The sequence below is a fragment of the Plectropomus leopardus genome, chromosome 10, assembly GCF_026936395.1.
Source record: "Plectropomus leopardus strain MGB_pleo_1.0 chromosome 10, ASM2693639v1, whole genome shotgun sequence".
Taxonomy (NCBI): domain Eukaryota; kingdom Metazoa; phylum Chordata; class Actinopteri; order Perciformes; family Serranidae; genus Plectropomus; species Plectropomus leopardus.
Genome location: NC_142185.1, coordinates 33028945 through 33052888, shown reverse-complemented (window position 1 = coordinate 33052888; position 23944 = coordinate 33028945). Strand labels below are relative to the sequence as shown.

Below are 23944 nucleotides of genomic sequence, written 5' to 3'. Positions count from 1 at the left end.
ATGGACCATGGTGGTCTCTTGGCCCTCCTCCAGGACCTAGCATGTTTGCAGATCTTTCAGTGTGTGGTGTTTGGGCTGCTAAATGCCTTAAACATGTCTTTGTGACGAGTTGCAGACACAGCAGGGCGATGGCGGCGGGCCTGATAACGGCTGATAACATAAGATAGTGGCATACGACTATCTCTTCACTTCAGCATCAAGGAGTAAGAATGTCACAAACCATGCGAGGAATCCTAAAGCAGCTCACACATCAACACAATAACGTGTTAATGTGAGGTCTCAGAACAAAAACATTTGGACTGATTCATTCGTAGCAGCTAGGACCTCTGTGTGAGGCCGCCCTCTGGATGCACAGATGACCCGCAGAGTGCAGGATCACTGCCTGTGTATTATTTACAACACACAGGATCACCCCTCCACTCCGCATGCACTTCCTTTCGGCCAGGAGAGCAAAGCAGGAATTAGTAGGCAACAATTCAGACAGCTCGCACTTATTAGCTGCTATCTCAAGGACGACACGACACGCTCTGTTCTAATTAACTGGAGCGGACACCAAACAAAACACGCACAGAAGGCCGAGCCAGACAGTGTAATTGATGAGCAAATTTATTACATCCGACTTCAAAAAGAGCCCAGATGAAAAAACATATCACTTCGTATGAAGAGAAAGCTGCAGAGATACACAGTGTGTGGTGGCAGTGAGTAGAGTATGCAACACAAACATACATAGAGAAGCACACTAAACTGTTGTGCAGCTAATTATCAAGGTGCAGCTGCTGCTGTGTGTTAATACTGTTTGCACGGATGTAATAATCATTACAGCCTTATCTGGATATCCACCAAGTATGTGATGATATTTACCTGAGTATTTGAAATGCTTAAAGAACAATGAATATAAAAACCGTGAGTGAATGTTTATATAGTTTGAAGTAAACCAAAGTCAGTTCTGAGCCAACGCTGCCACAGATGTCATTCAGATTCAACTCGATCATTTTGTCACAACACACCTAAAACTAGAATTACCACCACACTGCATGCCTCCCCACACCAGTCAAGTTACATTTGCAGTTTACATCCATGTCTGTGACAACATGGACGCTTCACACACATCTTCCCCACAGCAGCACAAAACATCTATACGATCAGCACCGTTTCAGCTTAGATAAGAGTCATCAATTCAATATCTGACCAAATGTCTCCCCTGCTGTTTCTGAGTAAAGATGCTGAGAAATGTGCAGAAAAGTGTTTTGTGGAGAACATTATGATGTCGCAGTTGAACTTTGACCCCTTGGACATAAAATGTCAGTACTTCATCATTATATCCTATTAGAAATTTGTTAGAAATGTCATAATTTGCGAATGGATTCTTGAGTTATGGCCAAAAACATGTTTTGTGAGGTCACAGGGACCTTTGAACACCAAAATCTAATCAGTGCATCCTCGAGTCTACTTCAATGGTTGTTCAAAATTTAAAGAAATTCAAACACAGTGTTCAAGAGATATAGCTTGTACAAGAAAGAGACAAATGCACATTTGAACCCAAATATCTTTTCAGTTCATCCTTAACCCTGAGTGAATGTTTGTGCCAAATGAGATAACGAGTTAACAAGGTTGAGACAGATGCAAGGTCACAGTGACCTTTAAGCCATGACCACCAAAATCTAACTAGTTCATTCTTGAGTCCAGGTGAACATTTGTGCCAAATTAGAAAAACTTCCCTAAAGGTGTTCTTAAGGGACTCATCCTGGAATCTTAGCGGAAATTTGTGCTAAATTTGACGAAATTCCCTCAAAATATTGCCTTGGCAAGAATGGGACACACAGATGGACAGCCTCAGCTATCGCTGGATCACAGGCATAAACATATGACAAACAATGAAATTTAAGGTGTGATGAGGTGCATAACACCTGGCCACATGCTCCTAACTAAGAGGGCACCTTCAAGCCATCTACTAACATACAGAAGGGCAAAATTTCGCACAATTTGACCCAAATAAAGGCTTTCTATCTTCTGTGTAACTGCTATATCTCTGAGAGCCGGTCAAAATAACACTGCTATCTTATTATTTTCACGTGGCGAGAAAACAGCCACATCAAAATCATATATTGAATCATATCATATACCATTTGTATGTGCTTTTCTGTATAGTTTGGGTTTTATTCCTCAGTTTATCGTGCTTTAGACATATTTTGGCTTTGACCAACACCTGAATCGAGACAATAATCACCGATCATAAACTTTAGTTTATGATCTGTTATTTGCAGGCTAGCCTAGTTTGGCTGTATACCGGCTGACCTAACTATAGCAGTATTGTGGATTTCAGACCCGGGATTGTCTGAACTGGGACATATTCTTGGTCTCACCTGACTGATTGCAGGTGTCTCAAAACAACAAAAAGTAATGCCAAAGTTGTTTCCATCAACTTCGGAGAAAAATATCTTTCACTTTCTTCCTCAGCTTGTCTCTAACTTTATCTGTGTGCCGTCTGGTGTTAGGCAGGTCGCGTACAGAGAATCTTTCAGAGCTTGTTTTCTGAAAACAGCCGCAGGAAACAAGGGTGATGAGAGTGCTGGGATCTAAATGTGTTGTTAAACAAAAATATAGTATATATATGAAGAGACTAAAAACCTCTTTAGAGTGGCAGAGATGGTCAAAGTTCTCTAAAATTTTGTTACGACACCAACCACTTTGGCATTACATAGTTATTCATTTCACTGTGTTTCAAGGTCGCTCTCTACTTCCAACTTATCAACTGATTTATTGTTTTGTTTGTTTTGTCTGACCAAAAGTCTAAAACCAAAATGTTCCCCTTTTGCAGTGTTATAAAAAAGAGACATGGAGCAAATACAAGAAGGAACAAGAGAACAAGATTTCAATGATTAACCGATTGTTTCAACTCGATCATAAAGCAAAATATTTAAAAAGGTGGAAAGCAAGAAGCAATACTTTCCTCCTGTTTCCACACAGGTGATTGTTATTCGCCTTTGCTGACATGGCAATTAAGCACTGTGTTTGTGAGAAGCAGGCAATACCCCTTGCCAATTAGAAAGAGGAGGGGTGCAGAGTGTTATTAGCAGTAGTGATCCAAAGCCATGATCCCATCAACAGCAGCCATGCCCGGGGACAGACAGAGGGGCAATGAAAAGAGCCCTCCGCCTGATGCAGAGTCTTGTGTTTGGGCAGAGCAGGCTGGATTCAATCCCACAGACTGCCCTGATCGCTCACCCTGGACGGTGGGCATTAAGGGACACCCATATTGCAAACACCCACAGTGGTACACACCTACAGTGCGCACGCACGCACACACACGCACGCACACACACACACACACACGCACGCACACACAAACACACACACACACACACACAAACACACACACACACACACACACCCTGAGGGTATAATCACTCGTTGTACCAGTCTCCTTCAGGAACCACAACAACTTTATTCGCAGCCGGCCCACTGCTCAGGACAGAATGTCACCAGATTTAATAAACACCTCATGTTGTGAAAACATCATAAAACTGACATTAAATAAAACAGAGTGGGTGCATACCAGCAGCAGACATTTTTGTGATGTTTCTCGTTTCTGGTCTGAAATACATACACACACACACACACACACACACACACACACACACACATATACATGTACATACATGGATGGATAGATAGATAGATAGATATGTATCTCCAATTTATATCTTAACTTCCAAAATTCAACATAACAGATTTAACTGTTTGTTTCTAGTCTACAGGACAGTTGTTTGTTTCTTTCCAAGAAAAAGGAAAAGACCTGCTCTTGCAACAGACAGTATAACCTAGGGCCCGAATAAATTCACATAATAATAAAACTATTGTAGCTATTACTGCCACACATGGTTGTAACTCAATTGGCCTCATTTAGACGAGTGACATCTAGGAGAGACGCCTGCAAAGCTGCAGACCACTGTTCAAAACAACAGACTGCATATGAAGATGGACAGCATGACATCCCCCAAAATGTAGCTTTTTCAGGAGTGTCTGGCTGCAGTATAGGTCATAAGACCGCCCTTCCATGTTAGTGCATGGTATAGGTCTCATCACTATGATGTCTGTTCAAGTGATCGTTTTTCTGTTGGTTTGTTTTATGAGTTATTCAATTCTACATGATTGATAGCTGTGACAACCAATCAATGCACTGACATTTAATGGGGCTGCTCGTGATTGGTTGGATGGGTGTTTTGGCAGGAACTCACTCACTGCAGTTGTCGCTACTGCGCGGACTTCGGCTCCAAATGACATCATCAGCACAACATGGCAGCAGCTGTATATTTCAGCTTCGGGTAAGTATAGCAGAGTTAAGTGGGGGCGCGTCTTAATGAACAGTCTATGTTCGAAAGCAAACAGTTTCCAACAGTCTTAAACCACCAAACTTGATTGTTTTTTTAAGAAACTCACTGCTGTGTTTGTATCAGGTATAGTGCCACAAAAAACGGTTGTTTTTTCACAGAGACATTGCTGCGGTTCCTGCCAGGGTAGTGCCATGAAAAGTGGTTGTTTCTCAAGACATGACAGTGTTTCCTCTCAGGATAGTGACACAAAAAGGATTTTTTAAAATTGAGACATTGCTTAGTTTTCTGCTGGGACAATACCACAAAAAGTGGTTGTTTTTCACCCAAATATCACTTAGTGTCTTGTGGGCATAGTACAACAAAAAGCTGTTGTTTTTACCAAGATATCGCTACATTTCCTACTGGGATAATGCCATGAAAAGCATTTCTTTTTTAAAGAGACATCTCAGGGTTACCTGACAGGATAATACACAAAAAGCAGTTGTTTTTATGAGACATTGCTATGTATTCTGCTGTTATAGTGCCATACAAAGTGGATACTTTCAGCAAAAACCATCAAAAAAGATATTTTCTAAACCATAATCAAGTGGTTTTTGTGCCTAAACCTAACCAGACGATAACCAAAGTCTTGTCAAAACATTAAGTTACAATGTATCCGCTACATTATGATGTACATAGTGTGCGGGATTGTATGATGCCAGCATATATTCTAGAGATTGGGTTGGCGAGTTGTTGTTGATGCTGATCTCTAATTGCTGTTCGATTTTTATGCTGCACTTCTCAGACTTCAGTCAAACAAAAAGTTAGCTGCTGATACATTTTCTAAAAGAAAAATTCTTTTCTTTCCTTTATCCATTCAGTCAAAGCAACAATTGTTGTTAATGACAATGGCCCAGTTCCTGCATTTATTCCAAATAGTGCTGCTGCTACTGGAAATTTTCAGACATCACTAAATAAACCCGACATGGAATGTTTTAGACAGCTTTGTAAAAGCTTTCATTTAATGTTCAGTGTTCATTTATTTTACCAAAATGTCTATTTATTACATTATTGTTGCATTTTGTCTCAGGTTGCTGGAAGAGCACAGATCTCTCCATGGCAGCTGTATCGCTCATCTTTCCTCTGTTCTATTTCTGTGGCACCGAGCAGAGAGAAGAGCCCTAATAAACCCTTCTGCTCCTTGTCAGCTCCCTTCCTCTCTGAGCTGATAGATCTGAATTGTACCTCTACAACACCACACTTCCCCTTTCCTACCGAAACACACACATGCAGCTTTAATCACCAGGAAGTCGGGCAGGATTGGAACTCGTTGGAATTTAATGCAGCGTGAACTTGAGGTTTGACGGCCAGTCTCGGGGTATGGTCCAGTTTTGTTTCTAATGTTTTATTTCTGAGGGCGATGGAGCTCAGTAAGAATTCACCGCGGATGAGATGGTGGTGATAACTGAGCCCTTTTTCGCAAGTGTGTCTCATTATTAATTCTATTATGGATAGTCTCTTTGCATGGAGCCCCATTAGACAGAGTCAGCCCACTAGAGCACAGCAGACCTCAGGTTTAATTGACACCATGGCACACACGGGAACATTGGAGAAGCCATGATCTGAGTGCATGACTGATCAACGCAAATGCCAGCCTTCTCTCACAGGAGTCTGAATTTCAAGGAGGAATGAAGCAAATGTTTAAATTAGTATTCCAACAGGAAGAATGCAAAATTAAAGGTGGAAAAGCAGAAAACCTTTCGTGGCTTTAAACACCACGAAGCTGCGACTGCACTGATACAAATTTGGTGCCCTTTTCAAAGCATCAGTCACAAGGTTCATCTGATCCACAGTGATATTTTATTAGAGATGACAGTTCATCTGAAAAGAGCCACATTTTCAAGGCCTCTCACAATAATGACACAGCGCTGAACTGTGTCAAAGTGATCAATCACAGGCAGCCTGATGACAAGCTTGTGGTTAGTGTTTAAAGAGCTCTTTGTGTCTGCGCTGTGTCTGTGTTATGAGTGACACGGCTGGGACGGCGGCACTGAGCTCGCGGCCTCGGTCATCCAGACACAACACAGACCACTTGTGTACCTCTTTACATGCTGATTCTGTGCGAGCTGTTTTCTTGTCTGGGAGAAGTACGCAGAATGAAAAAGATAAATTGTCACATTTTGGAACAGCTTTGGATTTGGGTTTTTTTTTGGTGGAGGAAAGCAATTTATATGGACATTGTGTCTGATCACATCTCTGGAAGCAGCGCTTAAAATTAAAGCTAAACAACAGTCAAAAAAAAAGGCACCAATCATTCAAATAACATGATTAGTACACCGGTAGAGATTTACTCATAATCATCAAGTCTGTGAGGTGTGGCAGCATGTTTGTTTTCCGTTTCTCCATTGTTATTCTGCATTTTTGCGTGGCATCAAACCTGAGCATAGCTATATGAATGCTAATGTTTGGAGTGGCGACCTTTGCTGGTTATTGTACAGATTATTCAACATCTTACAAGTAGCAGAAAATTTCATATTACTTATAAGAAAGAGGAGCAGTCGGTACAGCAAGTGCTATGACAACCTTCGAGACCCCTACCAGATATCCCTGAAGAATGCTAATGGACAGCGGAGCAGCTCAGGGCAGCTACAAACAACCAGGAAGCATGAATTCAAACAGGATTTACAGAGAAAAAGCTTAAAAACCTCCTTTCCCTGAATCTGATTTTTTTGCCTGTGAGATCTTTACGCAACAGCACTGCTGAAACCAACTGACCAACCAACCATACCATGTCACCAAACAAGAACTTTGCCTACATGCAATAATCTTTAATTGCCAAAAAAAAACATATTCAAATCAGGTCTGATCAAAGAATAAATTAGTTTTTGATATTGAATGCTGCGAACATACTCACAAGAGTACTGAGATTTCATGCATCACACGTGCATTTACATCGAGCCCCATTCAAAGACAACACTTAGAGGCCATTAAACCCAGACACAGCAAAAACCCTGCTGAGAGCATTTAAAGGTCAGCGAAAACTACTTTCATAACTGGTGCCCTAATAATAAATCTCAGAGGAAGTAAAATAAATCATGAATGACTTTAAAATGAGGCCAAATCTGCAAGTGCTGTGATCATGCTCGCGCATGCATTCACACATTCATGTATCACACACACACACAGCCTCTCAAACACTTGTCCGATTATGCCTCTCTGGTTAAAGAGTTAAAGAAGGGGATGTGTTTGTCTACAACATCCCGTCATATAATGTGAATCCGTTTACCAAAACAAACAACAAAGAGGCTCCAACAATACACACAGAGGGTCCACGGCTATATAAATGCTCTGCATACAGAACATTTAAATTCACACCTCACAATCATCCCAAACATCCACCCTGTGAGTTGTAGTAAAATGACACCACCACACATCCACCTTTGCAGCTGAAAGAAGTCAGTCATTATTACTGTGGCTGTAAGGGGTTGCTTCTCAAAAAACATTGTTTATGCAGACCAACAAACAGACAATGCTGTTGTCTTTCTAGTTACTGGATGCAGAGTACCAATGAAATGAAACAACAGCTTTATTTATGAGCTTACTCCAAAGATCAAAGCAAATCCATCAGACCCTTTGTTGTCTGAAGATTCGGTTTTACCCGCTGGGCGGAGATACATCATGTCCAAGGAAGAAAACAAAAACAGGTATCACACCTTTTGTCACCTGCAGCTTCCATCTGCTTAACAAACTAACTTGACTTGGCACCTGAACTTTCTTTTTATTACAGCTTGAAGTCAGTGTGGTTTTAATAATTTCTCCTGTTTGTAGACCGATGGTTGGTGTAAAGTGAGGTGTTTATTTGCAAGCTGTAAAGGCTAATTGTGTGAGTCAGATTCCCTAAAGAGCAACAGGGGTTTTATTCATTCATTTATGCTTTCATGATTCTTCCAGCTAAACTTTAAACACAATAAGGAGCACATTTAAATGTACAGTAAGTCAGCAAAGTCCGCCCTCTCTGCCCAGCAGCAGCACTGGAATCCAATACAAATCACACGTGAATGTAATTAAGTGCAGGATTGTTGCCTTCACGCTGCCGTTTCTCAGAGCCTTTAAAGTGGTCTGTACAGCAGGCTGTGGTCTTTCTGCGCCGAGCCGTCACGTACAACGGAGACAATAGCGGACAGCTGATGTGTCTGTTGCCGTTGATCACCGATCGCTGCGCAGAGTCCACTTCAGACTCCGTTAGACAGGCAGCACAGGTAGGAGGGATCCCATTAAAGACCAGCAATGTGCCTCCCCTGTCGATTAGAGAGCATTGATCTGCCACCAACAAACGGCTGATCTGGAGACCTGCTGGTGGATGAGCGACTGGGCGTGTGTGATGGAGCGAGGTGGAGGGCGCAAGAGATGGAAAGAGAGAGAGGAAGAGAGATGCTGTGAGAGTGCTGTTCCCACCAAATCCATCTTATTGGATTTTAGCTGTGGGCATTCATCAACCGCCACCATTGTGCTAAAAGGGGATTGGCTGCAAAACTTTAATAAAAAATCACCTGCCAACTACATACAAACACACAGTCTGTCGACGGCGCCTCTGTGATTCCAAACTGAGGAATTTTAGTGGGAGCATTAATTTAGTTGTTATGTAACAATGTGGCAAATAATCCCTTTCAAAAGCCTCCGATTACACATATAACAAAAACAGGACGCCAGAGCAGCGATACTCACCCTGCTTTGCTTTGGGGCCACTTCTGCAGACTGACAGGAGGCCAGGGGACAGTCACAGCTGCCCCCCATACATGTTTCTAGTATTTTAGGACAGGTCTTGGATTTTAGGATGTTTCAAGCACTTTAGGATGTTTCTAGGATTTGAGGATGCTGCTAGGATTTGTGGACATTTATAGAATTTTTGCACATTTCAAGGATTTTTGGACATTTCTAGGATTTTAGGAAGTTTCTAAGATTTAAGCACATTTCTAGGATTTTGGGATATTTCTAGGATTTTAGCATGTTTCTATGGTTTGAGGACTTCAGGGGCTTCGTTAGGACCTCATGACGTGTGAGGGATCCTCCTCTGGCACTTCATTTGATAAACAAATTATTATTATTATTATTTGATGTTTTTTTTAACCAATCTGGCATGTTATTTATACTAAAAATACAAAAACAATTTCTAGTGTGAATCACATAATTTATTATTGTGAATTAGAAAATGATTGGGGGGCCACCCCGCACCTAACAAGGGCCAGATTTGGCCTGAGGGATCACAGCACTACAGTGTGTGACACTAGGTAGGCCTGCACCAGGAGTGTATGGGTGTCAGTGAGGTTAGTACAGTATCTGTGTGTGTGTGTGTGTGTGTGTGTGTGTGTGTGTTCAGGTCCCTGTGCTGTCTAGAGAAAAATCAATTGCCAATGATGCAGCAGACTGAGCGAAGCAGCTCTTTGCTTCTTAACAAGTCTCCTCAGACTCTCAGTGATCTCAACACTGCCGTCACAACAGATGCAACAGGTCAGCGGCGTTGGCGGCACCGCCTCGAGTAAATCCGAATACTGTCACCTTTGCCTTAATTGGTCTGATCTGTGATATAATAAGCATCCCTCCAATCTACAGCATTCACCCACAGCCTCATCACAACACTGAGCCACACACTGTCCAAACCAACACAGCTCATTATTTTAAGTTAAGAAAGCTCAAGATCAGAATTATTAATACAGAATACAGGTGAAACAGAAGCCCAGTCGACAGAGAAAAATGTTCATATTGTACGTTTCTGCAAATCACAAGTCGTTACAATTTTACTTTTTATATGTATTGTATCAACGTTTCTAAGGTGATTTAGTATATGAGCTGCCGGTCAAGCAAAGGGTGGAGGAGTGGTGTATGGCATGGCAACTAGACAAAACGCCTACCAAGCTGCAGACCAACACACAACAAAACTAGCTGTTTTTAGAAAATCATAGCTGGGCTGGCTTTTAGTACTCAATACCTTTAAGGTACTACAAAGTAGTATCGAAAAATAGCGTCGACATTCCCTTATATTAATTACATTAAGTAACATGGGAAATGTGCAATATTTATTCCGTGCCACTTGCTGCTTGTTATGCTTTCTAAAAAAATATTTATTATGAATGTGAACACGAATTTGTGAGTGTGTGTCTCGTTTTAGGTACTGCACGACAAATTAGGTTTTACAATTATGTTCAATGACAACAGAGCTATTCTATTTCATTTTATTTTAGCATCTCCAGAAAACGACACCCAACTTAAATCCTTTGTGCATTAGAGTCTGATAGTGCACCTTCCCGTTTCCCTTCGGATCAGCAGAATATTAGGCTGTTTCTCCCACCCAGATAGTGCTATGAAAAGCCAGTATTTCAAGCCAAAACATATTTTTTCCCCTAAACATAATCATTTTTTTCCTGCAAGCCTTACCACACATTAACCACAATTGTAACAAATCTGTAGTTTGCAGAAACAATGCCAACATTTTTTTCTAGTGATTGGGCTGGAAAGAGTTCCTTAAAATATAATTTGCATGTTCTTTCACTTTCATAGAGGGGGTCTGGTGCATAATCAGCAGCTCATTTCCATTTTCCCTCTATGTTTCTCTTCACTTTCTATTAACAGGAACATTATCTGAGCTGTGCTTGTCACAAGAGGAGCTTATATACTGTAAACTGCACTGAACAAGTGTCTTCTCAGCAGAACTTGTACAAGTATTGGACGCAAGAAAGCATGAAATCTAAATGGAAATAGCTTTCAACAGATATTCTTTGACAAATACTTTTTTTAGCAAAAATTAAGCTTGTCCATCAATTGTATACTCATCAAAATGTGACTCCAAAAACAAATTTATTTTAAGTTATATTTTTCAATTAGCCAAGATTATTGAAGTTATTTGTTCTCTCTCCTGTAAGCACACCAGTGGGTTACTTGTGCATTTTTAGTTTTGTCCACTCAGGTGAAACTCACCCTGTGTTAGGATTTCTTTTGCTTGAGTTTTTAAATCAAAGTCTGGCTGGTTATCTCAAATTATATCTTTAGGGAAGGGACTTTTGCTTCATTTTTCTGTCTTTACTCCCTCGGACAGCTGTTCTTTTGTTAAGCATATATTTCTGGCCTCTCTTACATCTTTACTGAATTAAGGACACACATAAAAACGCACAGTTTCAAGTCAAGATATTTGAGAATCAGCTCGACCTTCAAGTGAAGATCACTGCTGCTTGGCCAGAATTTCGACAGCTTTTTTAAAGGTTTAACTTTTAAAAGTGACTTTGAATACATCCATATTTTACACAACAGTGAGGACATTTACATAAGTTAAAAATATATTTATAACATCACTTAGCACCTATCAGCAAGGGTGGGAGTAAGTTAAACATGTGCAAGTCTCAAGGCAGTCTCAAGTTACTACTAAATATAGCCCAACTTTAAGTCAAGCAAGACAAGTTGCTTGCTCACTCAGGTCAAACAAGTCACAGTTCAAGTCATGTGAAATTCTGCTGCATTTAAGTTTGCTTCCAATACAGCGGTTAAGGGAAATGTTACTGAAATGCTGAGCGTCCAATCCTAGGCTTGATATACCTCTTACTGATGCAAAAGCATGTTAGACATCATAAGCAAAGCCTTAACCCTGTCTGAAACTCACTTTTATATTTGAAAAACCTTTATTCTATTTGTTTCACTGTATTTTTCACATGCAAACAATATTCAACCAGGTCCAGATCCAAAACCACTATACTCAGACTTGTCATATCAGGACTAGATTATCCCAGAGAGGCTAAAGGTTGATAAAGACACAGTTTCCGATTCGTAAAAACTTTAATCTATTTGCATAAATGCAAAACTAAAGAAAAGAATAAAGCTGTTTGTTTAAAATATTGACAACCAAGACTTAATTATCCCGGAGTGGCTTAAAGTTGATAAACTGTAGTTTCATATTATGTGGTCTAAATGTAAGAAATGGAATGACTGCATTTTCACAAATACAATAAGGGTTTCACTAATCTGAAACTGTGATTTTTTTCAGCCGTTAACCTTTCTGGGCCTGTCTCAGTACGGTTTACACTTCAAAATGCAGTGAAATCTCCTTTTAAAATATATATACACATTTCCATACATATAATAAAGGTTTTACAAATGTTAAAGTAGGTTTCGGGCAGCTTTGAAGGCTAACTTGCCTTTAATTGTCGAATCGGAAGCGAACTTCAGAGTCGCTGTTGAAATTCCGATAATCAGGTCAAACGTTAGCATCCCAGCTAGCAAATGTCTGACCAAACACCAAGCTAGTAGGCTCACTAAAAACACACATTCACGTACCTTACTGAGTTTTTAGTGACTTACGAAGTCGGAAGTTGTCGATTTTGAGCCGCCGTCCTCATCTTTTTTTACCGACAACAATATTGTTAATCCAAATTAAACCCTTTTCGGACTGACATTAGCTGCGTCATTGAGGTGTATGCAAATTACACAAGAAATCGCCCCCTCCATATTGATACAGATGTTTGCCAAAATAAACAGCGACCATTATAACTCAGACGGAGGTCATAATGTTTTTTTTCCTCCACAGCTGCCTAACATATTTGCGCGAGTCCGAAGAAAAATTTAACAACACAGCGAAAGTGAAGGTTAGCTTACCGTGAACCTGCACCTGTACTTTTGAAGAGAAAAAGCCACAGTCATCATAGCCGTTAGCTTGACAGCTCCTGACAACGAGCCAAAAAGTCCGTCATTTGTAGTTTTATCCCCCAACAACTTCATTTTACACTCCGTAAATCGACCGGCGAGCCGCCCCGCTCTCAGGCCGTCTGTGCCCGGCAGCACATCGGGTTGATTTTGGAGGGAACTGCCGTGTTACGGAGCTTTGCGAAGATCGTCTATAATTACAAAGAGGCATCACTCGGTTTTGATTTGTCGGCCAATGTTTGTATAAATGCTGCCTTCACGTACTCCTCGGAAATGTCATATTTACCGTATTTACGAGTTATGAACTCCCCTCCAAAGTCGTAATTACTAGTGGGAAAGTGGAAAATTTCGATGATACCCGATTTTACGAGTTGTGACAGAAGAGTCTCAACAATTGATGATAAGTATACCAAACTTTTGCACTTGTGTTTTTAGGAATCTTTTTTTTTGCCCACTTTGAAACATTTTTTAAAGAAAGTAATAAAAAAGTAATCAAATGTTGTAATCTTGATAACTTTGATGGAGTAATTAAAATAGTTCTATGACTTGTAACTTGTAATCTGTAACCAACGACATTTCAAAAGTAACTTCATAACACAAATTATATCATAATATCAGTGGCATAAAATGGTCTCAAAATGACAAAAAGTGTCATTTAACGTGATTATTTCCGTTACAATATATCACCCAGCAAAAGTAGTTATCCTGACAGGACTACACCGATCAAATTTCAAAAGCAAAACTTTTTTTTTAAGGCAAAATGAAACACCTCAATATTTCGAAAAATACTGAACAAAAAAAAAATAAACTCCTTTCAAGTCAAGTCAAGTCCTTTATCAGTGGAACAGGCCTCAAGTCCTCAATTTGTAACTCTGGCCCAACTCTGCCTGTCAGTTTGGCTCTTAGTTTAATTTGAACAAAGCCTGTGACACAGACGCACATCATGTTCCTGTTCACATGAAAATGAATCTTGTGATGTTTTAGTGACAACTAGGCAGCTAAAAATAAAACAGTAAACACAGTCAACACACTGAGAATCTAATCAGGCAAATTTTGGCGGGGGCCCTCCAAGTTTCATGTGAACAAACGCTTCAGTGTGTAGACACTCAGTGTATATTTCTGACCACTGGACCGCCTTTGTCCTCTTAAAGAAAGAGATACTCAACCCAACATCTATCTGATAAAAAATGCATCACTGTGGGTTTGAAAGGTGGCTGTAAACAGTTTGTTGTTTGCTTCTGCGGGAAGTCAGGACACTGACTTAAACTCCTGTCTGTTACAAGTTTTTCTGAAGAAATAGTGTCAATTTTTCACAACACTGCAGCATAATCCACCTTTCCTGTGTCCAGCTGTGCACTTAAAAACTATGATTTAGCAAACTATGGTTACAGCTCCTGATTCAGATTCAGGGAAAGCAAAAGTGACAAAGAAGCAGGGAATTTTGGAACCGTGACTGAAATATTTTGAGAGTATCAAAAACATCAGACGGACAGTGAAAATGCGGATTATGCTGCAGTCATGATCTGGGAAGATTTGGATGTTTGTTCCATCACGCTGATCACAGCTTGGATTCTTGCAAAGAAGCAAACAAAGTTTTTACAACATATAGTCGATACGTACACACACAAATACACGTTTATAGGTTCAAATATCACTAATACTATATAAAAGCTGCAGTGGATGAAGTACCTGAAAGTCATACTTGAGTAAAAGTACAGATTATCTGCAGAAAATGACTTTGGTAAAAGTTAAAGTCACCTAGTAAAATATTAGATGAGTAAAAGTCTTAAAGCAGAGATACTCGACTTGCTTTGATTTTGCAAAAAGACAAGAGGTCAGGGGTCATACAGCTCCATACAAGTCTCTAGAAATGTTAGGGCATTTCACTGATTTTAGGATGTCTCTAGGATTTTAGGACATTTCTTAAATGTTAGGATTTTAGGATTATAGGACGTTTCTAGAATTTGAGGATGTTTCTTAGACCACTGGGGGCTTAGCCAGGACATCTGAGTCTAATATTTACTGTACTTAAGTATCAAAAGTAATTTTATGATATAAAATGTACTTAAGTATTGAAAGTAAAAGTACATGCTGGTAATTGAAACCAAGTGGTCAGAATTTTGAGAATTTTAAAATTTGTTTAGAAACAACATACACCACCTTAAAAAAGGAGCGTGCATTACACTTGACGAAAAATAAGATTTTAAGAACAAAATCCAGTTTTTCCTTCCCTCCTCCCTTCTTTCTCTGTTTCATAACTAAAGTAACTACAGTGCTTTGGGTAAATCTAGTGGAATAAAAGTATACATTTTATTTAGTTAACGCAGTGGAAGATAAGTGAAAGTTGACTATAGTAAAGTAAAGATACTCCCAAAAATACTTAGTTACTGTACCAAATTATTATTACTTACTGTTACGTTACACCCCTGTGTAACAGCAGATGTAAACTGAGTAAAGAAACACGTCTGGTGGAAGCTGCGGTCGACGTCAGCCCTCTGCTTTCAGTGTTTTTTTAGATTTTTAACTAACTCAGTGAGCTGCAGTGTGCTCGTTTTTCTCCAACAGCTGATCATGTTGTTCTGCCTCCCTCAACCGCTTTATTATAATGCACTCCACATCCTTGCATGATTTACCACCGAGGAACCTACAGATAAATTAAACAAGGAAAAAACCCACAAATGTCAATAACTGGCCTCAGCAGCTTTGACTGTGTATTACATCGCACTCTACAAGTCTCTGAGCTCTGCGAGTCGTGAACACCGATTTTCTAAAAGATAATTCCTCATTTTGTGTTTTGTTTTTCTTTAATTGGACATCCGTCTGTATATTTTAGCAAACACTGATTCTGGCATTTTTTTTGCAGCTGCAACTTAAAGGCTAAACAGAACATAATGGGCCCTCCAGGAAAACAAGACAGCGCTCTGTCTACCATAACAATGGCTCATGCTCCGCACCGTCCTGTGGGGGGAAATTCTGCAGCTTGTGCAGAAACATTGTGGAAGTGATGTTCTTGGTAATTTGCATACAGAGCAGGAAAACAAAGTCAGATCACCAGCAGAGATGGATTCGCAGAAAAAATGCAGTCCGTCTCACAATCTGGACACATGTAGCTCCATCTAAACAATGAGCCTCCTGCAGGAAGCGTGATACAAACACTTTTTTTTCCTATTTTTGTTTGTTTCCACAATTTGTTCTTATTCTGGTGATACATGTTCATTTCTCAGATTCACTGTTTCCCTTTTATGCTCTTCTTTCACAGTCCACAAACTGTATGTCCAACTCAACAAAACTTACGTTTAATTTTGAGAAACATCATTTTTAAACAATTTTGAGTACTTTTACTTTACTCGAGTATATTAATCTCATAACACTTTCTACTTTTACCCCATTACGCTTCAGAAGGAAATATTGTACTTTTTAAACCACTACAGTTATCTGATGACTTTAGTTACTAGTTACTACAAATTGAGATTTTTGCACACAAGCCAACTGAAAATATACAAGTGCAGCTGAAACAATATGGCCAAAAAACAAAAATACTGAATATGTTTTATTATTAATTTCAGGAACACACAACTGCAACAAAACAAAACATATACAGCTGTATATGTCAACATACATACATGTAGATAGATAGACACAACCACACATAACATACAAGCACATCTGTAAGTATCCACACGGAAAAAAATAACAACTCCAAAAATAAATACTAAATAATAAATACTAAAAAAAAACAACTCAATTCTAAAAAAAATAAATAAAATAAAATAAAGTCAAATAATTATCAATACAATGTAGTGTATAAAATTTCAGTGTGCAAAAATAATTGATATGGCACGCCCCTAATCTACACCTACGGAAGATTTCCAACCGAAATAAAATAAACACAAGATAACAAGATTAATAAAAGAGTTAAAGGTTGGCTGAAGCAAAATCAGAGATCTGAGCATTTTTCAACTATTTTATGTCTTTCAGTTGAGTGTTGTAACTTTATGTAATATTGATATTTGTGTCTTTTGTGTCTGTATGTTGTAATTTCATGTAATCTTGTAAATATTTACCTTTCTGTCTTCTTTTTGCCATAACTGTCATTGTACGTGCATTATTGTGTGTAACCTTGATATCTTTTCTTTTCTTTTTCTTTACTAAAAGCCTAACTACAGGCAGGAGTTGGAAACAATAGCTGTTTGTGACAGGTGAAAGTTGTCCTATGTTAATTTGTATTGTCCCTGTTAAAAATAAACTATATAAATTGAATTATATAAAATTTATATACATTTAAATGTATATTCTCTGCCATATAATGTAAGCATTCTTATTGATCCTATGCCTGCTTGATCTTATTTTCTTTATTATCATTATTTCATTGTAGGACACTTTATTTGATTTTGTAATTTATTTTGAGGTAAAATTCTCTTATAAGCCTCTAAGGCTTTTTTGTATCTCACCTGCACAGTCTCCTTCTATTATGTTGATGCTTTGCTGTTTTTTTTTTTTTACTGTGCAAATAAATAAATAAATAAATAAATATGCTCAAGTGGGTTTCACCATTGGGCCCACCTGTGTCAGAGCAGATCTGGATGGTTCAGAGCTTTTGGTTTATCTGGAGTTAACTTCTTTTATTATTTTCTCCTAACAGAAAATTAAGAGAGTTTTAAGTCAGTGTTTCTGCCCGAGGCTCAATATCTCACACACAAACTCACACACAGTGAGAGATAAAGTGGTCAGACGTTTAGAAGCTACCACAAAGCCATTTCCATTTCACAAACTTCACCCTGTTGTGCTCGGCGCTGTCAGACCCCGCTGTTCTCACAGAGACTGAAAGCAAAGGAGGAAGAGGAAGTGTCGGGGAGTAACGATCGCAGGAGCCCCGTCAGCTGTCACAGAGCGCGATGCTTTTGAACTGTCAGAGGTTCAACTTTGGAGAAAAAGCTTCTCTCTGTGCACATTTTCATTTGAAGCATCCAAACTTTGTGGACGAGCACTCTGAAACAGCCTTACAGGAAAAAAAAAGCTCATCAGCGGTCACCAATCATTAAGTTATCATTTAAAACATTAAATCTCGTCTATTCTTTGGAGACAGTTACACGTCCGACACAGACGGACATAAAGGCTGCAGCGGATCATTTGTTCCGTTTCATAAACTCCTCTATATCTCCCAAATGGCGCCGGCGTTTGGTTCCATATCATAGTGTCTCCTCGAACACTGATTACAGTCCAGAGAAGGAGGGAGCATCCTGTCATAAACAAAAGACAGACGATCAAGCCTGACGCTATTTGCGACACTGTTGCTTTGCAAAACATGCAGCTATAATTAAATCCATTGTGATGTAATTAGAAAAAAAACACATCTTGTATCCGCTTTTAATTGCTATGTGGTCTCACAACACAGTTTCTCGTTACAGTCTTCTTGATGCGTGACCCAGGCATTATGCCAGGAAATTTGGTGATGGAAATGAAAACAAGCCTGATCACTGGTGGCATTGTTTACCGCCCCGATACACAACACGCCTTCGACGCTATGTTTGTCATTCCAAAAGGGAGCCGTCGCCGAGCGCCTGTAAGGGCCACGTCGTGTCGAAATTGTGATATAATCACCAGCAGCAGAAAGAGAGAAATGCAGCTCCTCCTCCTGATGAAATACAACAACAAAATGATTCCTTAATTTTTGTTCATTTTCTCATTAGTTCTGTAAATGAGCAGTTTGATCAAGCTGAGCTGTAAATTGGAAGCTGCGGCGTGGATATCTTCATCAAAGGGCGCGTGTGGATGGTTTTATAATGTGCCAGAGTCGAAGCATCCAAGATATTTTCTGGGGAACAACATGAGCGTTTCTCCAGCTGCAACTATCAGTCACCTGTACAAAGAGAACGTTTTCCAAAGATCTAATTACCGGCCTAACCATTAACTAATTGATGCAGCCTGCTTAGTTTAATATTGCCCCACTTTTCAATTAAGTCTGTTTTTTGTATTTGTGTGTGTCTCTTTTTCTACATTTCAGTATTCACAGAGAGTAAAACTAATCCTGCTGCATAATGTTAGTGTGGAGGGACACAAAGGAACCCAGAGATTGAAAATACAAAGAAATCTCCTCAGCCCCAAACCTCAGAGTAATTAATTCTGTAAAGAAACCTTACTCTTCAGAAAAGAGGAGGTCATCCTGTGCAAGAACAACAATTACATGTAATCCCATTCTGATATGTCCGAGTGAATGTATGTTTTTAAAGGTGAGATGCTGAAATGAAATCCAAAGAAGTATTTCAACTAAACAAAGGGAGTACTCACATAAAACTAGACCGTCTCTGCAGTAGAAAAACACAAATACTTTTGATTTTGGTGCTACATGACCAGAGAAAACAGAAAAATGACATGCTGCCAGAATGTAATGTGCCACACAAAACCGATAAACTCTCCTGATGGTGGGTGATGTTATGTGGACTGGACCGTGTGAAACAATGGCTGCTTGGAAATATCGTATTTACGAGTTACAAGCACATAAACGTCTCTCCAGTGACATAATTATGAGTGGGAAATTGGGAAATTTCAATGATACCGGAGCTGCCGGGTTGTGACATTTGTGTGTATTTCAGGGCAGCAGAAATGGCTGAAAGCACTGAAACAGTGTCAACAATTGATGGTAAAACATTACATATTTCTTTATTTTATTGCTCGTAGCTATCATTAAGTTTTAGTAGCTGCACATTTTAGTATCTGCATCTATTTGCTGTAGCAAACCAGTAAACTTTGAACTATAAAGCATGCCAGGCGAGTATACTGACACTGATAACACTATTTTATAACACGAGTTCCCGACATGACGTCATAAATCCATGGTGGGCAAAAGTCAATGTTTAGTCAATGAGAAGCAACTTTTTTATTAATTCATGTAATAAATATACATTTTTGATCACGTTAGGTACAATATGGTATTAATGCTAGTGACCTAGATTAAATATATATATAAAATATATATAAAAATAAAATAATAACTGGAAAAAGCTATCAACCTCTTGTTTAACACTCTTATCATTAAAATATGACTCATTTTCTTTGTAGCATCCGTGTTGTTTCCACTTTACGACCTAAAACACGTGAACACAGCGAAGGTGGAGGAACGACTTCCCAACTCGGAAATTCCGACTTTCCGACATCAAATGAACGCTGTATTTTACCACCTTTGTGATTTCCTGCTCCGCCATAATATGATTCACTGTTCCTCGTTAACACCCTCTTTCCCTCTGTGTTTAAGCCCTGTTCACACTTAGACAGGTTTGTCTGAAAACTTTTGTCCACATGCAAACTGCACTTCAGGTCACAGAAAATAACCTTTGGTAAAACTTTCAAAAGTGAGAAACATGCAACTCAGCTTCAGAATCTTGGTTTATATTTCATCTGCGGTGCTTAGTTTTATTGTTTGATCTCAGTGTTTTTGGCCTCTGTTTTCACCGTGCAGATGCCCATTTAGATTGTCTCAACTACAAACAACTTATGGAAAAATATACACACTGATCCGTTCATGGCTCCTGCTTAATAAGGCGCTTTGATTACAAATCTATTGAATCATTTCCTGCATGTCCCTTGGAGACGTGAAATTGATTCGGCCTAACAATGGAACCCCCAAAAGGACCCTAACAGGGTGTGATAATAAAAATAAATTCAGAAATAAATAATTCAAGCCCAACTGGTGCATATCACTCCATGTAAGTGAAAGAAGGCAGAATAAAACATGTTTGACGTCAGTGGAGACAAATAAAAAACACACGCAGACTTCTGAATCTGTCAGCTCATATTCAGCGTCCCGGTTCGTCAACTGGACACAAAGCAGATCAAAAACACGCTGCTGACATCAACAATGCAGGATACGCATCTGGCCCGTTGTTTAACTGCACGCTTAAGCTGAGACTGGCAGCCATCATTTTTCTATTATTGTCTTTCAGCGCTCACAGGCGTCAATATATTCCTTTGATCAAAGTTTTTTCGCTCGGGCGTTTCAAATGCAAGTGTCCTACAAACACCTTTGTAATGGAAATGGATAATGAGCTTTCCCAGAGGGGTTAATCAAACCTTTTGTTCTGCGAGAATAAAAAAAAAGATGTGAAAAGACGTGAAAGGGAACTGATTGATTGTGCGTAGGAAAAAAAATACTTGGTGTCCTTTTCTCTCCAGCGATTCCTTGTTTCCTCCTTGATACAGGAAGTGATTTATTTTGACAGCTACCTCATTGAGTTTTATTTTATCCAAATGAAAAGTCTTTGTTGTGAGCTCAACAAGAGACATGGGGGGGAAAAGACAGAAAAGAAACCAGGGAGTGATAAAAAGGAAAAATAAAGACAATACTAAAAAAGATGGCGAGTTAACGACACAGAAATAAACGTGTGAAAGTAGCAGTTGAGTGTAGCTGTGAGTAAGCGGCTGGCTGAGGGCCTGGTGGGCTAGATTTGACCCCACAGAGGAGGAGGGTGCACAGTCCAGGTCTATAATTAGAAAACACACAGTGCCACTAATCCTTACTGAATGATTAAGCAGCAAACAGCAAGTTTACAGCCAGGAGCCCACAACGGAGCAGCTGCACGGAGTCAGAGAGGTTTTCTCACCGACAGAGGGGACAGTTCAGTTCTGCTTTGTGGTTCAGATTCAGGTGAGGCTGAGCCCAAAATAAATCAAGGGTTTCTAATTGGATTTTACAGCTGTTAACACATTAAAGCTGGATTTATACTTAGTTTGTAACCACAGAGGCTTCAGCAGCTACAGGGAAACCAGAAGAAAATGTCTGAATTGTACATTTCTGTAAACAACGTATGCACTATATTTTCATGTTTCATACGTATCATGATAACGTTTCAAAAGTAGGCGGGTTTCCATTAACTTTTAAATTGTACAAATTCAGATTAAGAATATAAAATACCCTTAGTGGAGACACGTCCATTTCAAAAAAATATCCATTTATCGCAAAAAAGTTTTTACGCTCGCTTGAGGTGGTATTTCAGGAGATTCCAAAAAAGACATATTTTGCAAAACTGCAGTCGAAAAGCGTCTTTTAGCTTTTCTAGGTCACATGATGCTATGGCTACGTGCTCGTCAGCAGGAACTGGCTCCCTCATGATGCAGCAGGAGCTACAAGAGCTGTTACTGCATCACTTAACTCTGAGAAAGTTCAGCAGATCATCTGGAAGTTTTGAATCCACAATTCCTCCGTGAAATCGTGGACCATTAGCTCCCAGAAATCTCTCATACATGGCCGCTCCCACATATAAGGGGCTCGCCTTTCTGTTGTCGCTCTATAACACGCCTTTGGTTGGAAATAATGACGGCTAGTGCGGTGGCTGCAATAGAAATAAACCTGCTAAAGTTTTGTACATCCATCGGCATGTTTCTTGGACTGTGAAGTCGCATTAACATCACTCAGCGGCAACGCAGTCATCTCGCAATTGTATTTTATCGACATTTTGAAAATATCGCTTAAGTTTTGCGCAAATCTGTAATAGCCTTGTGATGTGATATTGGTGCCACAGTTCAGACGGACAGCATTTGGTCAGTCTGCTTTTTCAGTCACAGAGGTATTTAGTGGTGCCGCATCATTTCGGTTAAGGGGCTAAAATTAGCACATTTATCCAGGTGTTGTGTTTCCATCGATGTTGACCAAAACTGGAGGCGATAAATACCTGTGACTCCTGCAGAGTCATTCGACCCGATTGCTACCCTTCCCATTACAGTAAAAAGAAAGATGTTAGTGTTTTTGCGTTGTGGAAAAAGGGGCTTTGGTGGTTGTTTACATTTGTATTTAGCTCCGTCCACTCATGATCAGGTCATCCAAGTTGCATATTAAAAGCAGGTGTACACAGGCTCTCTGTGTCCCCTGAACATATGGTATCTTTTTAACACTGGTTAATTCAAAGCTAACTTTGTCAGTGAAGACACTGTGATCATTTGCTTCTTTGTATCTTTGCTTCAAAGCCTGAGACACATCACATTCACACGCCCGCGTAGCTGCCGAATAACCAAAAGTAATCAGGGAAGAAAAGACGATCATTATCCACAACACTGCCTCTCAGTGTTTATTTCTCACAGAAGCCAATCATCTTCCTCTCAGCTCCATAAAGCTAGAGACTGTTTTGAGACGAGGCAATCTGTTCAGCAGCAGCAACGAGAGGAGTTAATGCTGTTTGTCAGATTCATCAGCACATGCACACAAAACACTTCACCGTCGTTTTGTGGACCAGTTACAGGAATATCTTTGCAATTTGAAAGGCCACAAGATACAAATCACATTGAACTCATAGTTTAACCATTTGAGCCGTGAGCAAAGGGTTAAACTAAAACAAATTTCTAGGTAATTTTCTTCTTTTATCTTTTATTTAAAAACATATGTTCATTACTTTGATGCAGTTATACATTGAAACATACAGAACAATGTACAAGCATCTGAACTTTCCCCCAAAGAAAATATATGGCAGTGTCGAAACAAATAATAATGATACTAATTCCACTACTACTACTACTACTACTACTACTACTACTACTACTACTACTGCTGCTGCTGCTGCTGCTGCTACTACTAATAATAATAATAATAAAACAAAAAAAGGAAGTTATACAAATAATTGCCATGCAGGGTGGGCATAAATAAATACATAATGTGTTTTTTGTTTTTTTTAATCGCAGTAAATAAAATGAATACAATAAAAAGAATAAGTATATAAATACAGCATCAATCAGGTACGTTCCTCACACTAAATTAATATTTTCAGTGTTATCCAACTCCTTGAATGCCTCTTTTTCTTGTCATCTTTTACTAATCGTTTTGTGATTTGTGGGACATTTCTTGCCAAGTTGGTTATTGCCTTTGTCTTCCACATTTTTAAAAGAAATCCAACTCTGTTTTTAAAGCTCAAACAGCTTGTGAAAGGCGTCTGAATGCAGAACAAGACAACTGATGTCGATCC

General features: G+C 39.3%; 1 protein-coding gene across 4 annotated transcripts in view; it reads right to left on the bottom strand.

Moving 5' to 3' along the window:
• Positions 1-23944, bottom strand: part of sema5ba (sema domain, seven thrombospondin repeats (type 1 and type 1-like), transmembrane domain (TM) and short cytoplasmic domain, (semaphorin) 5Ba) — a 231228-nt gene that overhangs the window by 154941 nt on the left and 52343 nt on the right. The window contains exon 1 of one of the 4 annotated variants that reach the window (XM_088083657.1): positions 12951-13184. The exons of the other annotated variants lie outside the window; for them this stretch is intronic. The gene's annotated coding sequence lies outside the window, so the exon portion shown is untranslated. Of the gene's footprint in view, positions 1-12950; positions 13185-23944 lie in introns of those variants that run through there. 4 annotated transcript variants of the gene reach the window in all.